The following is a 13,235-nucleotide window of genomic DNA, read 5'->3' on the forward strand; positions in this document are numbered from 1 at the left end:
GTTTCAGCCCCTAAATCCAGACGCTTAGGGTCTTGAGATTCTTATTCCAAGCTACCCCTCCACATATGTAATTATCATGTCGTGAATGTCCCCATAACAATCATTAAGGAAAAGTGCACAGGATCATCTTAAAGGAAACCTCTCTCTCTAGGTTAATATTAACTCTTTAATTATCTTTATTTAGGGTCATTCAACTGGTTATAGACCCACTTAACTTGTACTTTCATTTAGTCCCAATATCTTCTTCCTATCCCAAAGGTTATTCAGGTAGTTCAGGCAGTACTTTGAAATATTACATTCGTGTATTTGTCTATGGAATCATGTGGATTGCATAGAAACTAACATTATATCTTATACTAGTCTCTAGTAATTAATTTCCCTCTCTCAATCAACAATTGGTATATTATCAACACATTAGTGAAAGAAGAGAAATCTTCACGTTGAACACCTAGGAATAAAAGAGCAACAATATTAACACTTAAAATTTGAAAAAGCTTTCAATTATTATCCTTATCAACATCATCAGCATCCTCTTCATTTGACATGCAAATTGCCACACATTTTGTTATTATTATTCCCATTTTAAAAATGAGTAAACTGAAGACATGAATAATTAGTTGACTTATCCAGAGTCACAATGATAGTAAGTGGGGACAGAATACAGACCATCTAAATTGGGTTTTATTTTTATTATATACTAAACTGGCTCACTAGACAAAACATTTTGCAGATGATTAAGTAAGATTAAGAGTCTAAAAATGACTAAGATTACATCAAGCCGTTCAAAATTAATCGACCTTTTCCACAACTTTTACAAAACAAGGTTCATATGTATCTATTAGCCCTATACTTACATTAATAAAATATTAGTTTAACCCTTGATTGAAAGAAAATATATCACAGTTATTTCTGTAGATACTGGCATTCTTGTGACAAAAATTATAAAAACACATTTATCTGAAATCTTTAGAAATATTAAGTACATGAGTATCTTAATCTTGCTTTGGAAGTTAAGCTACTAAATTTGCTTTTTAAAGGCAAAAGTCAATATTGAGTAAAAAGATTTTGTGTTTTTAAGGTCCAAGTGCCAACATGTATCCTTTGGGTCAGTCTTTAATCCACTGATTAAATGAATTTTCCCTTTTACATTCTGAAAACATGGACTAAGTATCACTTTTCTGATTGCTGATAGAAACATTTTCAATTGCCACTACCATCATACACTAACTTGTTTTGTTTTTTTTTTTTTATGATAGTCACAGAGAGAGAGAGAGACAGAGACACAGGCAGAGGGAGAAGCAGGCTCCATGCACTGGGAGCCCGATGTGGGATTCGATCCTGGGTCTCCAGGATCGCGCCCTAGGCCAAAGGCAGGCGCCAAACCGCTGCGCCACCCAGGGATCCCCATACACTAACTTGTATTTGATTTACCAGACTGTAGACCTCAGGATACAGGTCAGCTATCAAGATTATGGAATACCAAAAATCTGAATAGTTGGAAAAACTCCCAGAGATTAATCCATTTAAAATAATTATTATTCTTCTGTTTGACATAGCATAGGAAAAAACCCTTGGTTATGTCTAGAGACCAGTGTCAAATCATACTAGACTTTATGTTTCACTATGTTAACTAATAGCAAATGTAGATGTGTCACATGGGTATGCTTTCTAATTCTCTGATGGATCAAAAGTCATAGGTTTTACTGCTTTGGGTGCTGCCTGAACTCTGCAGGGAAGATGGCTAGGTAAGTATACTTGAGTATGTTGAGGTTGATCTGAAATGCAAGATCAAGACAAAGAAAATAACTTACCACTGCCTCCATCAAAACCACTACTACAGTTAGCTTTACAGACCTTATTTTCTACATTGACAATTTGCTTTTTCTCATTCTCTCTTTCCAGTTTAGGATTTCTAACTGTCTTAACTTCAACTTGGGAATGTGTCTCTAATACATTTCTATTCTGCTTACTCTACCTTGATTTCTAATTTCTCTTCTCAATAATCTGGTATTTTGGCCTGATTATATTTTTGCTCTGTGGTTTAATATTGATGTTCTTTACCCTGGACTAGATATTGTGATCATGATAACTCTGCCATATTGGTTTGGCAGAAGACTCTTACTCTGATTAGCTGTTGTTTCAGCAAAATCCATTTTTTAAATTCTTAAAACTTCTTTATTAAAGTAGAATTGACACACAATGTTACATTTGTGTCAAGCTTACCACATAATGATTCCACAACTCTATACAGTATGCTATGCTTACCACAACTAGCTACTGTCACCATACAACACTACCAGCATGATCTCTTGATGCTAACTGATGGTTATTAAGTAAAAAGTACATTCATCTCAGCTTGTTCAGGGAGAGGGTTGACTCTCTTTAGGGTTGCATATTCTAAAATCATATTCAACAATAAGGAATTGCTGCCTGTTCACACTTTATTCCATTTACTTAAACACATACAGTTGTAATATGAAAGAAAAACATTTGAGTTTGCACATTTACCTTAGCTATATAATTAATGAAGTTGGCAACAAATGTTAGGCACAGATAACAAAAGGAAATTGTAAGAAATTTTTCATTGAACATCCTTAAGATGGTTAGTGATTCATCTATCTTTTGAATAGCTATGGACTGTGGCAAGAGTGAATTGATAACACTACAAATTTCCTTCTAGCGCTTTTGTTCTATTGTCCTATTTGTTTTGTCAGTGGAAATAGTCTGGTGTATATAAATCAGATTGCCATTGCTGTCCATTTTGGTACAGCATACGCATTATAATTCATTTCTCATCACAAATAGAAAGTGTATAGAAAACAAAATCAATGGAAAAACATTCAAGCAGATCTTCTGCTTATAGCTAAGTAAACAACCATTATTACAAAGAACAAAGTCCTTGCACCCAAGAGATTCATGCAACAAAATATAACCATAGTAAACTTTGGATTTTTATGGAAAATCATATGAAGCCCTGTTTCTATCTTCTGCATAGATAGGAAAATAATTTGATGTTTTAAAAAACAGAGTTCCCAAGATAACTATCTGGCAAAAGTATCAAAAGATAGCTTCCTGATGATTTTTAACTTAGTCATCTTGGGGTAATTTGGGTCTATTTTCACAGAAAATAAAACTCTTGCAAATGAATTACAATTTTACACGTGCTTATGACTCAAAAGTTCAAGGACAAGTGACTGTGTTATATTCAGCTCTATTTTTATATTATATCAGACATAAACTCAATAAATATAATATGTTTGTTGAACAAATAAATGATCATCCACTGGTAAAAAATAAAACTGTAATCAAGCTATCAATGACCACCATATCTTCATCACCCTGGGCATCCTGGAGGGATATCAAAACATCATTTGATAATGTTACCACCACCAAAAACTTTTCCTAGTCATAAAAATATCTTTGTTCAGATGAGAAACTTCTACTTATCTCTGTATATCACCAATTCAGTCTCCCTGCATTCACAATTAAAATCAGTTTTCTAAGATCAGTCCTGAGTGACCCTTAATATATTAATTTGGCCCCCACTTGAGTCCACTGGTCTCCTACTTTTGCTTGTCCCTCTTCACCTCATTCTAACATGGCCATTGTAATCCTGCTAGAAAAGCCTATTAAGTTTTGCAGCCACTGAAACTTATGAAATTTTGTTGGACTAAGCCATACCTTGATGTCAGGCTATTTTTCAGAACTGCATTTCTAGAGATATAAGTCTGTTGTGTGATAGTTCAAAGGGATTTTTTTTCCTTAAATTAATAGGAAGTAGTTACATCATTGTTTTTCCAAATAGGCCTTTTCGTTGTTCTGCTTATTTCTCCACGTGAATACCAGGCTCCCGTGTTTGGTTCCTGCTTCCAGATTCTGTGGATCCATAGGAGACACAACTTTTCTTTTCCTTTTTTTTAAAAAAGATGTTATTTATTTATTCAAGAGAGAGAGGGAGAGCAAGCAGTACGGAGGGGCAGAGGGAGAGAGAGAGAGAGAGAGAGAGAGAGAGAGAGGCAAACTCCCTGCTTAGGGAGTCTGATCAGGGGCTCGATCCCAGGACCCAGAGATCATGACCTGAGTTGGAGGTAGATGCCCCACCGACTGAGCCACCCAGGCACTCTGAGAAGCAACTTTTCTGTTTTTCTATGTAATGTGCCTGGACAAACCCTAACACTGGCCAGCTTTTCTTATCCTTTGTCAATTTCTGACAAGAATCCCCTCTGTCATTTTCTTCTACCAATTGTTATTCCTTTACAAAGGACATAGGAAGGGCAGCCGTGAATGAATTGTGTCAGGACTACTTTCACTCACCTGAAGGCAAGGTGGTCTTTCCAACCATAAAATCCGTAAGTCTGTGATTCCCTCAACCATACTCTCTGTCGTTGCGAGAGTTGGCAACTGTCATATTTCTCTGGAACACTGCAAAAAGAATGACAAACTAAAGGTTACTAGGAGATGTGAATGGCTGCTTTTTCACCTCTCATGCTTTGGAACTTTTATCTTGAGCCTAAAAGCCATAAAGACAAAAGAGAACAATAATTGCACATAAAATGAGAGCCATAAAATCCAGGCTGAATTGTAGCTTCTAGTTCCCTACGACCTTAGTTATACAACATATATCGGATATAACTGCGCTTTGTGAGCCAGAAAGTAAGACAAATATCCTGTCAAGAAGTTAGAATATTTGAAATTGTAACTGTCTCTGAAAATCCAACTTCATGAGGAATAAAAGATGGGCATTGTTTTCTCCATTTTTCAGTTGAGAAAAATGTAAGCCTAGGAAGATGGAGGAGAGGAAGCCTAGGGAAAAGAGACCCTAGTTGGTAGGGTCCACAGGCTCGGTCTCATAGCACTATGTTCTTTCAACTACAAGTTCAGTCTCTGCTTCCTCTGAACAGGTCTTGAAAAGCTAGATAGCTAATAAACTTCCAAGTCACATCTCTCCTTCGAACATTCATTACAATTCCTAAAGCAGAATGCATAATTATATTATGGAAATAATTAACATTATATGGGGAAAATCATTACTCTCAAAGTTTCAATCAGCAATAATTGTGCCTCAGATAAACTTCATGAGCTGTGATATTGCCACTGAGAAAAGATGCGTTAAAATTTGATGTAAGAGAAAAAGTTGATGTAAAAACGACTTGAATTAGAAAAATTTGAGAGTGGACATGTTAATACAGCAATATATTACATCCACAACTTCTCTGTGGTCTGAGTGACCCAGATTAACCACGTAGTTTCTTTTCAAAAACCCGACTTTCCTCGTTCTTCTTGACGAAATTTCTTGCACCATTGATGAACATCTCTACTTAACCTATCCTTACATTTTATGAAACACACATTCTGGCTGTTTGCAAACAGCATGCAATTGTAATGTCAGTCTTGAGAATTACCTTGTTACCTAGGCAGAAGGGGGAACTGTCACTTAAAAAAGAGAAAAAGAGGGAGTATTCTTGAGCAAAGACAGTGCAAATCAATCCAAAATGTTTAACAGAACTGAACCACTAAGAGTTGATAAGGACTCAAATGGTCAACAAATCCTGCTGATGGTCCTTTATTAATATTTTGAACATGTGTATGCCTCTTCTACAGTTTATCTGTGATGGCCCGGCAGTACACTCACACTCAGCCTCCTTTGGGACAGTCACAGATGTCTCTGAAACCACTCTTTCTAGAGTCTGGAGTGTCACCTGAAGCAGCAACAACAGCAGCAACATAGGACAAAGCTGACTCAGTGGAACATAGCTATGAGCTTGACCTTATCAGCATCTTGATCTTTTGCCTATACAGTATAGATCCATGGTAATCTTTATGTCAGTAAAGCAGTAGGAGAAGAGAGTCAATTCTTTATACTTTTGTATCACACTTCAGATTACAAATGGGATATGAAGAAATGATGTGAGAGGAATTGGTGATAATAAATGTTATTATTTTAGGAGATGTATTGATGAAAAGAAGAAGAGGAGCACAATACTCCAAGAGCCAAAAGTGTTAAGGGAAGATTAGGGGAGCTAGGGTGGGAAAGACTTAGCATGCTCCTAGGCTAATGATGGAGAAATCATTAGAAAAGCTAAAAGTACAAAAGAGAGACAGAAATTGAGAATGTCTAAGACTTTACACTTATTTTATTCTTCTATACTGTTCCTCTTTCCCCACACCACTTTCATGCCATCTTTCCCATCTCACAGAGTTCCATTGCTCCAGTTGCTCAAGTCAAAAATCTAGAAAGACATACAATCCATTAGAAAGTCCTATCAACTCCAACTGTAACATTCCAACATTTAAAGTAAAATCCAAATCCAACCACTCCATGTAGCTACTCACTTGTGTCCACGTTACCCACATCTTACACCTCCTGATGTCAATACCCTCCTGATGGGGCTACCTCTTTTCCCTTTTCACTCTCTTATAATGCATTCTCCACATAGGGATTAAAATTCTCTTTGTAAAATATTGTAACGCTGATGTCTTTCTAAAGCACTGTAATAGAACTCATATTTCGTGGTCTGCAGAGATCCATCTGATAGGATTGCGACTTACCTCTTCAATCTCATCTTCTACCATTCTCCCAAGGGTTTGGTCTTCTTTCTGTTCAATTACTGTCAAGCTCATTTTAACCCCTGACTTATACATTTGTGATTTCCCTCAGCTCTTCACATATTTAGCTACTTGTGTATCAGCTCAAATGTCATTTTCTCAGACAGGCCTTTCTGGATCAGCATATCTAAAATAGTCCACCAAACTCAAATCACTTTCTTGTATATCTCCTTTTTTTATTTCCTTTATGAATCTTACCACAATCTGAAATCATACTGTATATTTTTTTGCTTTCTTATTTACTGTCTTTCTCCCTCTATTAGATGTAAATTCTGAAAGAGACAGATCCTTGCCTGTCGTGTTGGCTGATGTTTTCTCAGCTCCTAGAACAGTGCCTGGCAAATATAAATATCTATTGAATGAATCAGTGAATGGATGAATAAGTTAATAAAACAAGTTAGTTGAGAAAACTGAGAACATATCATCAGTAGAATGGGAACAAAAATATACCAGCTGAGACAGAAGAAACAGAAGTTAGGAAGAGTACAGATAAGTCTGGAGATAGGAGACTGATACAATTATCATTTGAAGATGAGCCAAGGTCATCTTCCAAAGGCAAGTGGGACAATTTGTCAATTGCTTTCTGTACAGCAATATAAATCTGTTTTCAACATTTCCTTAATATATATTCTCTGGCACAGCTAAAGTTGCCATCAATTTTAACTCTAAATTCTCTTATATTAGTTTTTCCTCACTTATTAATCACTTCCTTTCTCTGATGTCATTCATATATTTTTACACTTGGAAAAACATTTGCCTTAATGCAGATAAGAATAAGAGAGCTGACCATAAGAGATTCCTTCTCTGTTATCTGCTAACATCATATCATCTGCCCCAAGCAGAAGACCTGGCCCTTTCCATCTTGTATCCATAAACATAGGTGAAATCACTGTTTTTTATTTTGTCTTTGGCACTTTATATGATCTTGAACCGATTCTGAACCTTAACTCCCATGAAAAATCCACACCGTCATTGAACACATCCTTGATTATGTGTTACTACCATCCATTTCACTTCATCTGTTCCGTTTATGCCCTTTAAATCTAGGCTAAAAATTCTGGTTTCCTCTTCTTTCTCTTTCCTTCACAAAATTTATAATTTCCAGAATATAATATCCCATTTGAGCCATCTTTTTGTTTTCACAGTCTCTGACCATGAGATCATACTTACCTTTTTTCTAAACTTTCTGAATATTGCTTTGATAGAGAGGCAGTATCTAAATATGACCTATATCTCTTTTGTTTTTTATTTAGGCCCCTTTAACCCCAGTTTCTATCACTTACACAGTACTAGAATCCATTACTATTATCATTATAATACACTTGGCAAAGCAGATTTATAATTGTTGAAAGTCCCTTTCCCTTGGATTTTCAATCTATTGATGTTCTATAAACAAACTGTTTACCACATCATCACATTCTGGGCTTTCAGGGTATAAAAGAGAAAAATGTATATGTATGTGTAAGTAGATAGGTATGTAGGTAGATGGATAATATTAGATCAGGTCTCAAATCTCAGGGGTTCCACAATCACCCACTTATTCTCAAATGACTCAAATACAGTTATACTCATGGCTAATATTTTTTTAAGATTTTATTTATTTATTTATTTATTTATCTATCTATTTATCTATTTATTTATTTATGATAGAAAGGGATACCATGAGCAGGGGGAAGGGCAGAGGGAGAAGGAGAGAGTGAATCTCAAGCAGACTCCCCACTGAGCACAGAGCCCACCCAGGGGCTAGATCTCACTACCCTGAAATCATGACCTGAGCCAAAACCAAAAGTTGAATGCTCAACTGACTGAGCCACCCAGGTGCCCCTCATGGCTAAGATTTTTTAGAGGAAAGGGTACAGTACAACAACAGCAGACAAAAGATATCTAAAGGATAGAGAGGTAAAAAATAAGTTTCTTGTTTTCCCTTTCTGAGGATTACAGGGTTTTTTTTCTCTCCAACTGTGATGTTCAGGGACATGTAAGAGAATATCTTTACCCAAGGAAGTTCACTTGAGTCTTAGAGTTCACAGTTCTTAAAGAGAGATGTTCAGGGATGTCTGGGTGGCTCAGTGGTTGAGCATCTGCCCTTGGCTCAGGTTGTGATCCCAATCCCACATCAGGCTCCCCATAGGGAGCCTGCTTTTCCCTCAGCCTATGTCTCTGCCTCTTTCTCTGTGTCTCTCATGAATAAATAAATAAAATCTTTTTTTTTAAAAAGAAAAGTCACCTTATCGTGACAGCAGCTGGCCCCTCTCCTTGGGTGCCTGGCTGGCTCAGTGGCTAAGCATCTGCCTTTGGCTCAGATCATGATGACCCATGATCATGGGGTCCTGGGATGGAGTCCCACATCAGTTAAGTCCCCTGCAGGGAGTCTGCTTCTCCTTCTGCCTATGTCTCTGCCTCTCTCTCTATGTCTCTCATGAGTAAATAAATTAAAATATTTAAATCCCCTGCAGGAAGACCAACGTGGGACTCGATTCCGGGTCTCCAGGATCCCGCCCTGGGCCGAAGGCAGCGCTAAACCACCGAGCCACCAGGGCTGCCCAAATCTTTTTTTTTTTAAGAGAGAGCTGTTCATGTAGGCACACAACTGTTATATGGCCAGCCATGATGTGGACCCCAAACCAGGTACACATCATGAACCTTCATATTTAACTTAAAAATGCTGACTACTGGTTCATCTTGACCCACTGCTTCATGAGTACAAATAGTGTTACATAGTAACTTTGTAAATATTCTAGTAGTTTATTTTTCAGTTATTGCCATGGTTACAAAGATAAGCAAGAACTGAATAAAATAGGCCTCTTATTTAATGTTATTATATATATAAAATGTTATTATATATATATATAATATCACACACACACACACACACACACACACACAGGTCTTTTCATGTTTCACCTATTTTGTATTATTTGTCCATCATAGTAATCCTGTGAAATGGCCATGACCATTCTCCCCTTTCACAGATGAGGCAACTTGGATATAGATTGGTTAAAGCCTAAGTAACCAAGTCACTTAGTTTAAAGCTGAAATCTGAGCTCATGCTACCCTCATTGCATCACAATTCAAGGTCAGCTGGGCCAAACACAAGAAGATGAGGATAGATCAAAGGCATGCAGGCAGAAGCCTTTATGAACCCAGTTTTTTCATTTTTTGTTTTTTTGTAGAAGCTCAGGAAAGCCACTGAAGCTCAAACTGGTGTTGAATGTAATGCTACTGTGAGTCACTTATGAAGGAATGGGTTTGCTTTTCACACAAAGATAATTAGTGGGTTCTTTAGCCTTATGTAATTTGACACACCCAAGTTTTGAAAACTCAAAAGTGGCACCTTCTTTTTTAAGTGCTGCAGAGTCCTGATTACAGTTCAGCACTGTCCATGGAGCTTTCTAAAATTGCCTCTAGGCTATGAATCAAGGATGGGGCTACAGAGAAGAGAAAGGTAAGGAAAGGCTTATTTGCTCATGGGAGAAGGTATGACTGGTTTATATGCTGAACATATTCCTGCCTGTTTACAGCAAATTATCCCCAGGCCTTTGGTTTAAGGTAGAAGTCACTTAGCTACAGCGGGCCAAACCTCACCACAGCCTGGTTTTGTAAATAAAGTTTTATTGGAACACAGCTGCATCCATTTGTTTATGTATGGTCTATGGCTGCTTTCTTACCACAATGGGAGGGTCACACAGGATACAGACTATAGTGTCCTGCAAAGTCTAAAATATTTACTTCCTGGACTTTCACAGATAAAGGCTCTCAATCCCTGGTTTAAGGAACAAAATCTCTCTGCCTATGGATCTCTGTGGGATTTCCTCAACCCATAAACCAGACCTTTGAGAGGTTTCTTCTTGATTAAAGAACAAGACATGTGCTTGGCATCTGGTTAGCAAGCTCTCTTAATTGTTTTAATTTGCTAGCAAGCCTTTGCTAAAGGGTCTTTAGGGATATTTTTAAGCCACTGGAAAAAAATATTCTTTTATTTATTTTGCCTCTTGTAAATTTCATTTCCGCCTTTAGAATAAAACTTTGCTTTTATCTTCTTTTTATTATTTTAAATAAGAAATGAAAATCGTTGGCCTGATCCTCTACCAAAAGAAAAATGAAACAATGTTGTTAGTACATTATAGGCTACATGTGAGATCCAGAAAGAAAAGTTGCTTTAACAAATAACTTTTCTTTCTTGTTTAAACTATGACTGCCCTTCCAAATGTGTAGCACACTCACTGAGATCCACTGGGCGCTTTTTCCTCAGGGAAATTCCATCTTCCCTGGCTTTTATTTTACGTATTCTTATTTTATGATGGTACTAGTGTGACAGTATCTTCACCAAATTGGTTCAGGCTTGTCAGGTCCAAAGCCCACCAAGTCAGATACAAGAATTAAGGTGTGGTATGGGGTGCCTAGTGGCTCAGTTGGTTAAGTGCCTGCCTTTAGCTCAAGTCCTGGTCAGTATCCTGGGATTGAGCCCCCTGGCAGGCTCCCTATTCAGCAGGGAGTCTGCTTCTCCCTCTGCCTCTCCCCCCATTCACCCGTTTGCTTCTCCCTCACCCTCTGCCTCCCCCCTCACTTGTGCTTGCTCTCTCTCTCTCAAATAAATAAATGAAATCTTTAAAAAAAGAAGTGGGCTATGTCTTAATTCTGTGGGAGCTCAAGCCACTATTTTTTAAATAAAATACATGATTTTTTTTTCATTCCCATGGCAAATATCTTTCATATAGATGTTACATTTTCTGGCCTGTCTTGGTCATTTTCAGCAGCCATAGCAATTGCTTGTAATCTTCAGAGTTCTTCACAATCATTTCTCATGGTTCTATTTCCTTAGGCAGCCATTGTAGGAAGGCTGGAGCCTCTGCACCTAAAATCACTGCTTCTGGACACTTTAAGAACTTACAAGTTTCAGTTCCAGAAATCAATAAGGTCAGCAAAGTGACTTAATTTTAGGATCCTGTAGGAGAAAGTAAATATCCTCAAAGTCACATTTACTAATATTGATAATTTAACATTCAGCCAAGTTATCACTCACCTGATTACATAAGCCAAAAAAAATCGAGTAGAAATCAAAACTAGGAACTGCCCCACAATGTAATCATTCTATGTGTTAATTCTATAAAATCGCTAGATTGTTTAATACCTCTTTATAAGACTATATGAAAGTAAGACCAGTGGAGTACTAAAATAAAGAATCTTAAACACTAATTTAATTGATCTACTTTACATCAAGAGAAGGTTTCAAAAGGCTTTTCTCAGTATTGTTAGTAGCAAATTTGCTCTCCTATAAAAAAAAGAGAATTTAGATAAGATTGGTGTCTTTTCTAATTAATTCTCATTATCTTTGTGATAGAGGTGGTCAGCCTTGTCAAATTACCTCTCCTTACAAAACGTAAAGCTACTTTTCGTGGTGACTCCTCTTAGAAAACCCAGAGTCCCTCAAGAAGTAGTGAACACAGGCTGCCTGGGTGGCTCAGCCAGTTAAGCATCTGGTTTGGCTCAGGTCATGATCCCAGGGTCCTGAGGTCGAGCCCCACATTGGGCTCCCTGCTCAGTGGGGAGTCTGCTTCTCTCTCTCCCACTGCCGTTCCCTCCCACCACTCATGCTTTCTTTCTTTCTCAAATAAATAAATTATGTCTTTAAAAAAAAAAGAAAGAATGGACTCAATCTGCCAATATTGACCTAAAGCATCCCTGGAAAAACGTCTTGGACATCAGGAGTCAAATGTATCTTGAGACTGAGCTCATTTAAAACTAGATAAATTCTATCCAAACAACTGGCCATTTTGAAAACAACCCACTACTAACTGAGTACCAGAATCAATTCAAAGACCTACTGCCATATTGGCCAGTTTGACACAATTCGCCTTTCCTTTACCCTCCAAACTAGTTTCTGCATATGAATAATAGTGAAAGGGAATATAAGGGAAGGGAGAAGAAATGTGTGGGAAATATCAGAAAGGGAGACAGAACGTAAAGACTGCTAACTCTGGGAAACGAACTAGGGGTGGTAGAAGGGGAGGAGGGTGGGGGGTGGGAGTGAATGGGTGACGGGCACTGGGGGTTATTCTGTATGTTAGTAAATTGAACACCAATAAAAAATAAATTAAAAAAAAAACTAGTTTCTGCAAATGAGTTCTTGCTCTTCAGGGAAAAGAAAGGTCTCTTGATATCAGTCTGAGTTGTTAATCAACTACTAACCCATTTTTCTCTGCCCAGAGCAGCCAGAGTCCAATTATTAGCAGCAGCCACCAGGAACACTTTTCATTTATAGAAGCACAACCAATGTCTGGGGGTGAGCATGTTAAAGTGATGAACAAACCTAACATCTTGTCCTAACGCATCCAGAAAGACCTGCTTTCTGCCCTTTTCAATCAAACTGAATGCAAAAATAATAGCGGATTTTGAATACACTCTATTTCTATAGCAACCAAGCAAAACACAAACCATGCTAGATCATAATGTCAAGATAAGAAGGAAAGATGTATAAAGGACTTGGGAAAGCAAATATTAATTCTGAAAATGATTAAAAGAAGACTATAACCATATTTCATCATTTTATTCATCTACATCTGTTTGTTTAAAATTTTAAATATGCAACTCAGAAACCCAATTCAGTGTTCAAGTTAATAAAAGACAAA

General features: G+C 37.3%; 1 pseudogene; it reads right to left on the reverse strand.

Moving 5' to 3' along the window:
• Positions 1 to 4,982: 4,982 nt before the first annotated feature.
• LOC144309364 (U4 spliceosomal RNA) lies at positions 4,983 to 5,106 on the reverse strand (annotated as a pseudogene).
• Between the last annotated feature and the right edge of the window lie 8,129 nt (positions 5,107 to 13,235).

The sequence above is a fragment of the Canis aureus genome, chromosome X (genome assembly GCF_053574225.1).
Source record: "Canis aureus isolate CA01 chromosome X, VMU_Caureus_v.1.0, whole genome shotgun sequence".
NCBI lineage: Eukaryota > Metazoa > Chordata > Mammalia > Carnivora > Canidae > Canis > Canis aureus.